The 12,124-nt window shown below is 46.7% G+C and overlaps 1 protein-coding gene across 2 annotated transcripts in view; it reads right to left on the bottom strand.

Annotated features, from left to right (window-relative positions):
• Positions 1 to 12,124, bottom strand: part of LOC122927858 (gamma-secretase activating protein) — a 139,611-nt gene that overhangs the window by 108,347 nt on the left and 19,140 nt on the right. The gene's annotated exons all lie outside the window — the stretch shown is intronic.

The raw sequence follows: 12,124 nt of genomic DNA, 5'->3' as shown, positions 1-12,124 counted from the left end.
TAAAATTTTGAGTTAGTGAGTATGGAGTGGTCATTTTCACGGCTAAAACACATTCTAACAGAAAATGGCTCATTAATGTTCTTGGCATCTACCAGATATAGATAGTACTCAGCATAAACTAGAGCTTTTAATTAATAGGCATCATGCATGTCTGTAGCGTAACTAGAACTGACTGGGCCCCACAGCATATTTTTAAACAGGCACCCCCCCCCCTCGGTTCCCCAAAAACTCACCTCTCTTCTCCTCTTGTGGGCGTCTCCAGTCTACACGCAGCACTACTTCTTGGCACGCACTACACTGTGATCTGATGTCAGAAAGCATCAGGTCATCGTGTGCTCCCCCACACACACTACATCCAGTCCTGAAGCTGTGCACTGCCAGAATTTAGCGCAGCTGGCCGGAGAAGACGACCAGGGAGCGGTGAGCAATACCAGTGCTAGAATTAGGAGCACCATACTCACTGTTCCCTGGGCCCAGAAATTCAGGATTACTCATTTTTCCCCATGACAGCACCCTTGAGAAACTGCCTCCATCCAGGAAACAGGAACTTTCGTGGATAGCTCTCTGCCCCTGTAGCACCAGTTAATTGCGAGAACTTGTCCTAAACACACTTTTTGGGACTTTGTACTAAAATAAATAAAAATTTTTATATATATATATATATATATATATATATATATATATATATATATATATATATATATATATATATATATATATATATATATATATATATATAGAGAGAGAATGTGGGCAGCACCACTGTCTGTGTAGTATACTCGGAGTGCCAGCGGCTGAGTAGGCGATCCACCTCCAACGATATAAAATAAAAGAATTCCGCAGCACATCCACGTAGTAAAGAAAATGAAAAAACTTTATTCACCAAGCATGCGACGTTTCAATCCTCTCAATGGGATTTTCCTCAGCAGACTTCCATGTAGCTGCCCTACAAATTTTCTCTAAAGATACATTTCTAGTTCATGGGCAGAAAGGGTCAATGTATCTGGTTGAGGTAACACCAAAACCCAATGGGTGAGTTTCGTCCGTTAAGGAATAGGCCAAAACGATAGCCCCTACTATCCATCTGGCTAGGGTTCTAGATGAAACCTTATTACCCCCGTTTTTGTCCCCAAACTGCACAAAAAGCCTAGAGGATTTCCTCCACTGACTGGGGACATTCAGATAATGAGACAGGCATCTTAAAGAGGACCTTTCATCAATTAAAATTTTATGAAATAACACTCCTACCTAATAGTGCGGCATCCACTGATGGTTCCCCCCCCCCCCCCTTTTTTTTTTTTTCTCTTTAAATCGCAGCGCTCATCTATCAGCCAGGGAGAATAGCACTCACGGCCACAGCAAAATCTTTAGCAACGCCCCATACAAAAGTCAGTTTTAATTACATATGGCAGAAGAAACGGGGCTATTATTAATGAATTTGGGGGTCGATTAAAAAAAATAAATAAAAAAAGGGGGGGGGGCACATCAGTGGATGCCGCACTATTAGGTAGGAGTGTTATTTCATTAAATTTAAATTGATGAAAGGTCCTCTTTAACATCTAGACAATGGAGCCCCCTTTCCTTATCATTCTTAGGGGATTGACACAAGGATGGGAGAACAAAATATTGGGACCTATGAAAGACCACTTTGGGCAAAAAAGATGGGTCCGGTTTAACCACCTCAGCCCCACTAACTTAAAACACCCTTAATGACCAGAGCACTTTTTACACTTCGGCACTACACTACTTTCACAGTTTATTGCTCGGTCATGCAACTTACCACCCAAATGAATTTTACCTCCTTTTCTTCTCAATAATAGAGCTTTCATTTGGTGGCATTTCATTGCTGCTGACATTTTTCCTTTTTTTGTTATTAAATCGAAATTTAAAAAAAGTTTTATTTTTTTTGCAAAAAACGTCATTTTTCCCCCCCAAAAAAACCAAACGACATCCATATATAAATTTTTCTCTAAATGTATTGTTCTACATGTCTTTGATAAAAAAAAATTTGGGTAAAAAAATAAAAAAAGTTTGGGTAAAAGTTATAGCGTTTACAAAGTATGGTACAAAAATTTGAATTTCCGCATTTTGAAGCAGCTCTGACTTTCTGAGCACCTGTCATGTTTCCTGAGGTTCTAAAATGCCCAGACAAAGAAAAAAAAAAAAAACACAAATAACCCCATTTCAGAAAGTAGACACCCTAAGGTATTCACTGATGGGCATAGTGAGTTCATAGAACTTTTTCTTTTTTGTCACAAGTTATCGGAAAATTATGATTTTTTTTAGTTTTTTCTCACAAAGTCTCACTTTCCGCTAACTTGGGACAAAAATGTCAATCTTTCATGGACTCTAGGGCTGCACGATATGGGAATTTTGTGCAATTGCGATTAGGGCCCTAAAATTGCGATAACGATATGCGATGCAATATTTTAAAAGGGAATTGTGCTAGAGGTCTATTTGCTTGGATTTTCCCATATGAGCCGCTGACTCGGCTGGGGAGGACGCCGTTATGGGGGGAATCTGGGGAGGACGCCGTTATGGGGGGGACTTGTGGATGGCACTGATATAGGGGATGTGTGCTATAACACATAGGGCCATGAGGGGGGCCAGCATAAGACACACATATAGCATCTTATGCTGGTCCCCCTCATTGCCCTATGTGTCCTAAACTGCAATAAACATAACTGGCTTTGTGTGTGAAGTATTTTACTACTGTGTGAAACAAGCTCTCTCCTATTGATAAAATGGCCAGCCTCTGTAGTCTGTATCTGTACTCACTGTCACAGTACTATGAATGCACTGCAGTGAGCAGCAGCGAGGTGGCCGGCCAGCGCGTGACTGACGTCACTTAGTAACGCTCCTCCCACTTCAGGAAGCACACGCCGGCCGGCCTGCTCACTGTCGTTCGCTGCAGTGCATTCATCGTAATAGTGAGTACAGAGGCTTGTTTCACACAGTAAAATACTTTACACAAAAAGCCAGTTATGTGTGCGGTGCCCCTTCATATATAATCTCAGCATTTTCGGGTCGGCCAAATCGCCATATCGCATTTGGCGATTATCGCGATTCGATTATTTTTTCGATATATCGTGCAGCCCTAACGGACTCAACATTCCCCTCAGCGAATACCTTGGGGTGTCTTCTTTCCAAAATGGGGTCATTTGTGGGGCGTTTGTACTGCCATGGCATTTGAGGGTCTCCGCAATCATTACATGTATGGCCAGCATTAGGAGTTTCTGCTATTCTCCTTATATTGAGCATACAGGTAATGAGATTTTTTTTTCCGTTCAGCCTCTGGGCTGAAAGAAAAAATGAACGGCACAGATTTCTTCATTTGCATCGATCAATGTGGATGAAAAAAAAATCTCTGCAAACAAAAAAAAAAAAAAAAAAAAAAAAAAGAAGGGAGGGGAAAGGAGTCTGCCAGGACATAGGAGCTCCGCCCAACATCCATACCCACTTAGCTCGTATGCCCTGGCAAACCCGATTTCTCCATTCACATCAATCGATGTGGATGAATAAATCATTGCCGGGATTTTTTTTTTTATATACAAAGTATTTGCCAAAGCATATGAACACCGCCGCCTCCTCAGCTCAAATGCCTCGGCAAACGTATCTTTTACTGCAGAGGAGAAATCTCGTCTTGCAGTGCCGCATACACCGACTTGTGTAATCTGACAGCAGTGCAATGCTTCTGTCAGAATGCACATCAGTGCTGCAGCTAGTCGATCGGTGTGCCTGTCCTGTGAGATGCAAACCCTATGCTAAGTGTACCTGTGTGTGGTACTTCCGCAAACACTCTCCAAAGCATAGGGCAGGGTGGTCAGGGCAGTCAGGACAGAAATAGCGGGTGTCACGTCTTATTCCACTCCTGCTACAGACACAACATCTTTTTCGGGGTGACGGTTGGGCTGAGGTACCAGCAACGACATTGGGGAAATGTCGCTCGTGTAGACGGCTCACTACACTGGTGGATGGGGCCACGGAACCTCCTGGATACAGGAGGTTCTCGATCTCTTCCTTAAATTTGAGGAAGGATCCTGTTCTCCCAGCCTTACTGTAGAGAACAAAACTATTATATGCAGCCAATTGAATTAAATATACAGACACCTTCTTATACCAGCGTGTGGTGTGTCGGGAAACTAAATACGGAGCCAACATCTGGTCATTGAAGTCCACCCCTCCCATGAGCGAATTATAGTCGTGGACACAGAGGGGCTTTTCAATAACACTGGTTGCTCGTTCAATTTGTATTGTCGTGTCTGCGTGAATGGAGGAGAGCATGTAAACATCACGCTTGTCTCTCCACTTTACCGCAAGCAGTTCTTGGTTACACAAGGTAGCCCTCTCCCCCCTTGCAAGACAGGTGGTAACGAGCCGTTGGGTGAAGTTCCGGCGACTAGGTCGCGCGGTGCCACAGCAGCCAATCTGTTCTAGGAACAAATGCCTGAAGAGGGGCACACTTGTGTAAAAATTGTCCACATAAAGATGGTACCCCTTGCCAAATAAGGGTGACACCAAGTCCCAGACTGTCTTCCACTGCTCCCAAGGTAGTCAGGGCAACCGACCGGCTCCAGGGTCTGATCTTTACCCTCATAGATCCGAAATTTGTGCGTATAGCCTGTGGCCCTTTCACAGAGCTTATACAATTTGACCCCATACCGGGCGCGCTTGCTTGGGATGTATTGTTTGAAGCCAAGGAGCCCAGTAAAATGTAAAGGGACTCGTCTATGCAGATGTTTTGCTCAGGGGTATACAAATCTGCAAATTTGTTGTTGAAGTGGTCTATGAGGGGCCGAATTTTGTGGAGCCGGTCAAAAGCTGGGTGGCCTCTGGGACGAGATGTGGCGTTGTCGCTAAAGTGCAGGAAACGCAGGATGGCCTCAAATCGTGCCCTGGACATGGCAGCAGAGAACATGGGCATGTGATGAATTGGGTTTGTGGAACAATATGACCGCAATTCATGCTTTTTGGTTAGACCCATGTTAAGGAGAAGGCTCAGAAAAATGGTATTACTTACCAGTAATTTTATTTTACAGAGCCCATGACAGCACCACCAGAGAGAGGAGGATCCGCCCCCCGAGACAGGAAACCTGCAGAATAAAAAGGGCGGACACTCTCCTCCCCTTCAGTGAGTTTTCCAAGTACCGGAGGAAGGCCGCCAACATATATTAGACGTGTAAATGAACACATATATATCTATCCTCTTTTTTTTTTTTTATATCACCCGTGCAAAAAAAAAAAAGGAAGGACACATAGGGAGGGAAAGCCGTGGTGCTGTCATGGGCTCTGTAAAATAAAATTACCGGTAAGTAATACCATTTTTTCCTATCGCCCATGACAGCACCACCAGAGACTTACAAGAGGAACTCTTAAGGGTGGGCTGTAGAAAGAAGGACCCCTTCACCAAAGGAAGAATCCCCCGAAAGGTTCAAGTCCAACCTATAGTGTTTAAAGAAGGTAGAGGGTGAAGACCAAGTGGCTGCCTTGCAAATTCTTTCAATTGGAACCGCAGACCTCTCTGCCCAAGATGCCGCCACTGCTCTGGTCGAGTGAGCCCTTAACCCAACAGGAGGGGACAGACCAGAGGATAGATAGGATAAGGAAATAGCAGCAACAATCCATCGGGCGATGGAACTTTTAGAGGCAGCCGAGCCCTTATTCACTCCCCTGATACTGCAGGAACAGTGAAGAAGACTTCCGCCAGGTAGATGTGGACGATAGATAAGCTAAAAGAGCTCTTCTGACATCAAGACAATGGAGAGACTCTTCCTCCTTAGTAGAAGGATTCTGAAAAAGGGTAGGAAGAACAATCTCCTGAGAACAGTGAAATTTAGAGACGACTTTCGGGAGGAAAGCCGGGTCAGGACGAATGATAACCTTGTCATCTAATATCAAAGTATACAGAGGATTTATGGAGATGGCCTGAATTTCACTAATCCTGCGGGCGGAGGTTAAGGCTATTAACAAGGCTAGTTTTAAGGTCAGATGCTTGATAAGGAGGACTCAATAGGCTCAAAGGGAGATACTGATAAGGCTTTCAGCACTACCTCTAAACTCCACGGAGGAGGCTTAGGAACTGACACTAGGGAGGTTCTATCTACAGCCCTAAAAAATCTGGAAACCCATGGATTCCCTGCTAAGTTCAGGTTGAACAAGGCAGAAAGAGCTGAGACCTGAACTCTTAGAGTGCTGACCGCTAGACCCAGTTCTAGCCCCTTCTGGAGAAACTCCAGGATAGTATGTAAGGGGGCTACTGCAGGGAGGCTCCCTAACTGGATCTGGGCGAAGTCTAGAAATCTATGCCAGATTCTGCTATAAATTCCAACAGTGACCTCTTTCTTACTCTTTAACAGGGTAGAAACGAGGGCGTCAGAAAAGCCTTCCTTGTTCAGTAACCACCTCTCAAATTCCAGGCTGTTAAGTGTAGGTTCTCCACAGCTGGATGTAACACCGGCCCCTGGCTTAGAAGCCCCCTGGCCGAAGGGAGAACCCAAGGATCGGACACTGACCTGGTTCTGAGCCCCGTGAACCAGGCTCTCCTGGGCCAAAAGGGTGCTATTAGGATTACCCTGGCCTTTTCTTCCCGAATCTTCCTCAAAACCCGGGGAATCAGGGGAAAGGGGGGGGGGGGGAGGCGTAAGCTAGATGAAACTTCCACTCCTGGGACAGAGCATCCATCCCACAAGGGGACCCCGACTGGTCTAGAGAAAAGAACCTGGGAACTTTTTTGTTTGAATGGGTAGCAAACAAGGTCGATTTCCGGAAGGCCCCAAAGATCTACAATCTTCTGGAAGACTACCGGGTCCAAAGACCACTCCCCCTGAGACAGGGTAAGACGGCTCAGGAAATCGGCCTGTTTGTTCTCCACACCCTTTATGTGAACGGCTGAAATCGAGGAACACGTTCTCTCTGCTAACTCCAGAATAGAGCAGGCTTCTTTCATGAGGGTTCTGCATCTCGTTCCTCCTTGTCTGTTTGAATAGGAAACTACTGTCCTGTTGTCTGAAAGAACTCTTAAATTCTTTCCTTTTATTTCTGGGAGTGAACTCCTCATAGCTAAGCCCACTGCCATCAGTTCCTTTAGATTTGAGGATTGAATTTTCTGAAGGGAATTCCAACGGCCCTGATAGGAAGAACCTTGAATGTGAGCCCCCCACCCCCAAGGGCTTGCGTCCGTAGCCAGACAAACTAAATTCTCGATTTTCCAAGGGGTCCCCTGTGTTAGGTTTCTCTTTACTAGCCACCAGGCTAGTTCCTGGATAGTCTGGGAAGAGACTTCTAGACTGGCATCCAGTGACCTGCTCTTCTCCCAACTGGCCAGAATCTCCCACTGTAAGGTCCTGGAATGAAGCTGTGCCCACCTCACTGCAGGGATACAGGACGAGAGGGAGCCCAGGACTGACATGGCTTTCCTTATAGAAGTCACTGGTCTCTGGGTTAGACTCGCAACCTTGCTTTGAACGGTCTGTATCTTCTCCCCAGGTAAAAAGCATCTCTGGAGAGAGGAGTCCAAAATTAGGCCCAGGAACACCTGTTTCTTTAGCGGACGGGATCTTGACTTCTCCTCGTTTATCATCCAACCCAGTTTGCCTAAAATGGAACGGACCTCTAGAACAGCAAGACTGCAAGCCTCTTCTGACTGACCTACGATTAAGAAATCGTCCAAGTAAGGGATAAAAAGGATGTTTCTTTCCCTTATGTGGGCCGCCATCTCTGCTACCAACTTTGTGAAGACTCTCGGAGCCATGGAAAGCCCGAAGGGGAGAGCCTGGTACTGAAAATGTTGCAGATGACCATCCAAAAATACTGCTACCCTTAGGAACTTTTGATGTTCTACAGCAATGGGAACGTGGTAATACGCGTCCTTTAGGTCGAGAACCGCCATAAAGCACTGAGGGTATAAGAGATTGATTGCTGATTTTATTGTCTCCATCTTGAATTTCTTTGGCTGAAGGAAGAGATTTAGTTTCTTTAAATTTATGATGGTTCTCCAGGAACAGTCTGGTTTCTTGACCAGAAAAAGCGGGGAATAGAACCCTTTCCCTCTTTCCTCTTCTAACACCGGGATTAAAACGGACTTTCCTACTAGTTTCACCACCTCTTCTTCCATGATGGATCTTCCCTGCACGGAACACGGAACTACGGTGGGTAAGAATCTGGCAGGAGGAGACTGAAGGAATTCCAGATTTAGGCCTCTGGAAATGGTATCGAGTACCCAAGGGCTCAAGGAAATACTGCTCCATTCTAAAGCGAAACCCTTCAGTCTGCCCCCTACCGGAATGCTGGCGACATTGCTGGTCAGGCTTTTTTTTATCTGAGGAGGGCTGGTTAAAGAAAAAAATTTCTGCTCTTTCTTTGACCCCTAAACCGGTCTTCCCTAGGTCTTCTATCCTGTTCCTGGTTACTTTTAAAGGGACGAAAGGAGCGACTAAACCTGTTTTTACTGGGGAAGGAGCTCTGAAAACCGGGAAACTTTCTCTGTCAGCCGCTTTATCCAGGAGGTCGTCCAAACTAGGACCAAAGAGGTACTCCCCCTCACATGGAACTCCGCAAAGCTTAGTCTTGGAGGCAGTATCGCCACTCCAATTCTTTATCCACAGTGCTCTCCGAGCAGAGTTGGATAAGGCTGCTGACTTAGCGGCCAGTCTGACTGAGTCGGCAGATGCATGAGCTAAAAAAATCTGCTGCTTTTCTAATTGTAGGGAGGGAGGCCAGAATCTCCTCACGGGGACTCCTATTCTTAAGCTGAGCTTCTAATACAGATAGCCAAACAATTAAAGAACGGGCCGTACAGGTGGAGGCTATACTGGGCCTAAAGGATGAGGTAGATGCCTCCCAAGCTCCTTTAAGAAAGGCGTCTGCTTTTTTATCTAGAGGGTCTTTCAGTATACCAGTATCCTCAAATGGCAAGGCCGTCTTCCTAGAGACCTTGGAGATGGCTACGTCTATACGGGGAGCCCTATCCCAGGAGGCAGAGTCCTCTCCCTTAAAGGGGTATTTGCGTTTGAGATTCTTGGAGATAAATACTCTTATTTGGTTTTTTCCACTCCCCTTTAATCCACGCAGCTACATTTTTGTGTACCGGAAAAGTACCACGTTGTCTGGCTTCTAACCCTTCAAACATAATGTCCTGAAAGGAACGGGGCTCCCGGGTCTCTTCTATGCCCATAGTAGAACAAACGGCTTTTAAAAGCTTCTCCGTATCTTCCACAGGAAAACACGGTCTCCGCCCCTCATCAGGAGAGGACTGCACTGAGACGTCCGAAAGTTCAAATACTGAAGAACGCAAATCTTCCTCTCCTTCTGAAACAATGGGATTACGCCGGGCCTCTTTACAAACAGGCCTCTGATCCTTTTTAGCAGTTAAAGAGGAGTTAACCTCTGACCGAACTAACGCCTGTAGACACTTATAAAAGGAAGGAGATTCCTCCGCAACTGTTCTGTCTATACAGGCCTGGCACAACTTTTTATCCCACTCTGAGGGTAACCCCACTTTGCACAAAGCACATTCTCTATTTCTCTTTTTGGCCACCGCTTTCTTAGGCTTAACCTGTAAGTAAACAGTAATGCCAATTAGTAAAAAGGAATCTAGGTCATAAGAGACCCCACTCACCCCTTCAGAGGTACCGAAGCAGGAGGAACAGCAAGCTCCTCAGATGGCTTGTCTTCCTCCATGATGCAGGCTCAGCCAGGTCGCAAACGGACGCCGGCAATTGGAAAATCGCGCTCCTCTCATAGGGCGCATACTGATGACGTCACCGCCGACGCGTGCGCCGGTCACATGACTGTAGGAGCGCTATCCGGCACTCACTGCCGAAGCCCCTCCTCTTCCTCCCCCAGGCGGCCTGCGTCGGTCTTCGCGGCACCTCTACAGAGGCGCCGGCTTCTCCCAGCTCCAGCACACTGAATACTCCCTTCGGAGTTCAGCTGTGCCTCTACACGGACCCCCAGCGCACCTCGATGCCGGCAATTCTCAGGGACCGCAGGTCAGTAGCGGAGCGCCACCAGGGAGAGGGATCTGATGCATCCATGCGGCAGGCTTCCCACCAGAGACAGGAAACCACACTGAAGGGGAGGAGAGTGTCCGCCCTTTTTATTCTGCAGGTTTCCTGTCTCGGGGGCGGATCCTCCTCTCTCTGGTGGTGCTGTCATGGGCGATAGGAAAAAAATGTTTAATTCGGAAACTGGTTTCCACCGGAAAGGCTGGGCATAAAAGCTTCCCGGGTTGGCAGATATAAATTTAGTGGCATACCGGTTTGTTTCTGCAACGACTATGTCCAAGAGCTCCGCGGTCAAGAACAGCTCAGCTGTCCCAACCCGAACTCCAGTCTGGGCGGTGAAAGGGGGAACTAATGGTGCGGCTGAAGTTGGGGACTGCCAATCAGGGATTGCCAGCACCTCAGGGACTCTAAGGGGTCTACCGGCCTGTCTGTGCGGTGGCTGCGACGGGGTAACTATTGCACGTGCTACCGTACCAGCTTCAACTGCCCTTCTGGTGCTCGCCACTTCACCATGTTGTACGGCAGTGCTGGTACTAGGTCCAGGGTGGGCTGTGCTGCTGGTGTATGCCTCACCATGTAATCCGACAGCGCCAGCCCCACTCTGCTGCCCTTGAAGCAAATCCTGCGCAACCTGTGGTCAAACTGCCACTGCTTTCTACAGGTTAATATTCTTACCCGCTAGATTCGTCAGATTAGGGTTCCCATTCCTCATCCGACTGGGTCAGAATCCTGTAGGCCTCTTCAGAAGAACACCCCTTGTTGACATTTGGACTACTAAATTTAGGGGGTATTCCCTGAGACTACCCAAGAAAAAAAAAAGCAAGCCTGTCTTACAAATGGGAGGCTAGCGAAGTACCGGAGGCCGCTGCGATTGATAAAAAATATCAAAACAGATTTTTTTATCGCCACAGCGCTTGGAAAGGGATTGTGCAGTGATCAAAAATAAATAAATTTTTTGCCACTGCGGCAGGGCGGGCGACCGATCAGGCCTGAGCGGGCAAACACTGCGTTTTGGGTGGAGGGCGAACTAAGGTGACACTAATACTATTATAGATCTGACTGATCAGTTTTGATCACTTACAGATACTATAAAAGTACAAATGCTGATTAGCGATACGCTAATCAGTGACTGCGGTGCAGTGGGCTGGGCGCTAACCGATTGCCAACTACCTAACCAAGGGGCCTAAACTATCCTAAAACCCTATCAGTCAATACCAGTGAAAAAAAAAAAAAAAAAAAGTGACAGTTTACACTGATCACTTTTTTCCCTTTCACTAGGTGATTGACAGGGGCGATCAAGGGGTTAATTGGGGTGATGGGGGGTGATCTGGGGGCTAAGTGAAGTGTTTGGTGTACTCACTGTGAACTGTGCTCCTCTGCTGAGACCAACCGACGAAAAGAAAAATCAGCAGAGGAGCACAGCAGCCATTTAACACCTTATATTTATAAATATAAAAAGTGTTAACTGGCCTGCGGTTCGTTTTTTTAAAAATCAGCCTGCCAGCCACGAGCATTGGCTGGCTGATGATGCAACCCCTCCTCCTGGGCCCCTTTCTGAGTCCAGGCCCATAGCAGCCACTACCCCTGCTTCCATGGTAGCTACACCCCTCATGGAGGCATATAGGTGACATATCCATGTGTCTTCCTATTAGGGCTGCAGTAAACGATTATTTAAGTAATCGAGTATTTTATCGATTATTTTAAGAAGGTTTTTCTTATTAGATTAATCGTAAAAAATAATGTATTACTTTATAAAAATGTACCCCTTTCCCAGTGCCATCAGTTCAGCAGCCCCTCCATGCCATGTCCCCTAGTGCCCCCATGATGGCACTGCCATCAGCCCCTCCATCCAGATTGCCATGATGTCCAGTTTTCCCAGTGCCTCCATGCCATCCACCATGTCCCCCACTCACCCAGATCAACCCTCCGAGTGCCTAATCAGAGGTGCTCCCATTAACCCCTCTAGCGTTATACATGCCAAATCACAGGTGCCCCCATTTCCCCATGCCAAATCACAGGTGCCACCATTTACCGCCCCGCCGCCTCTGCTAACTTTATACTTACCTTTCAGTGCAGAGTGCGCCGACAAACAGAGTCCGTAGGAGACGTGTCTTCATCCC

The sequence above is a fragment of the Bufo gargarizans genome, chromosome 2 (genome assembly GCF_014858855.1).
Source record: "Bufo gargarizans isolate SCDJY-AF-19 chromosome 2, ASM1485885v1, whole genome shotgun sequence".
Taxonomy (NCBI): Eukaryota; Metazoa; Chordata; class Amphibia; order Anura; family Bufonidae; genus Bufo; species Bufo gargarizans.
Note: the sequence above shows the minus strand (reverse complement) of the source record. Positions and strands in the feature narration are given on the sequence as shown.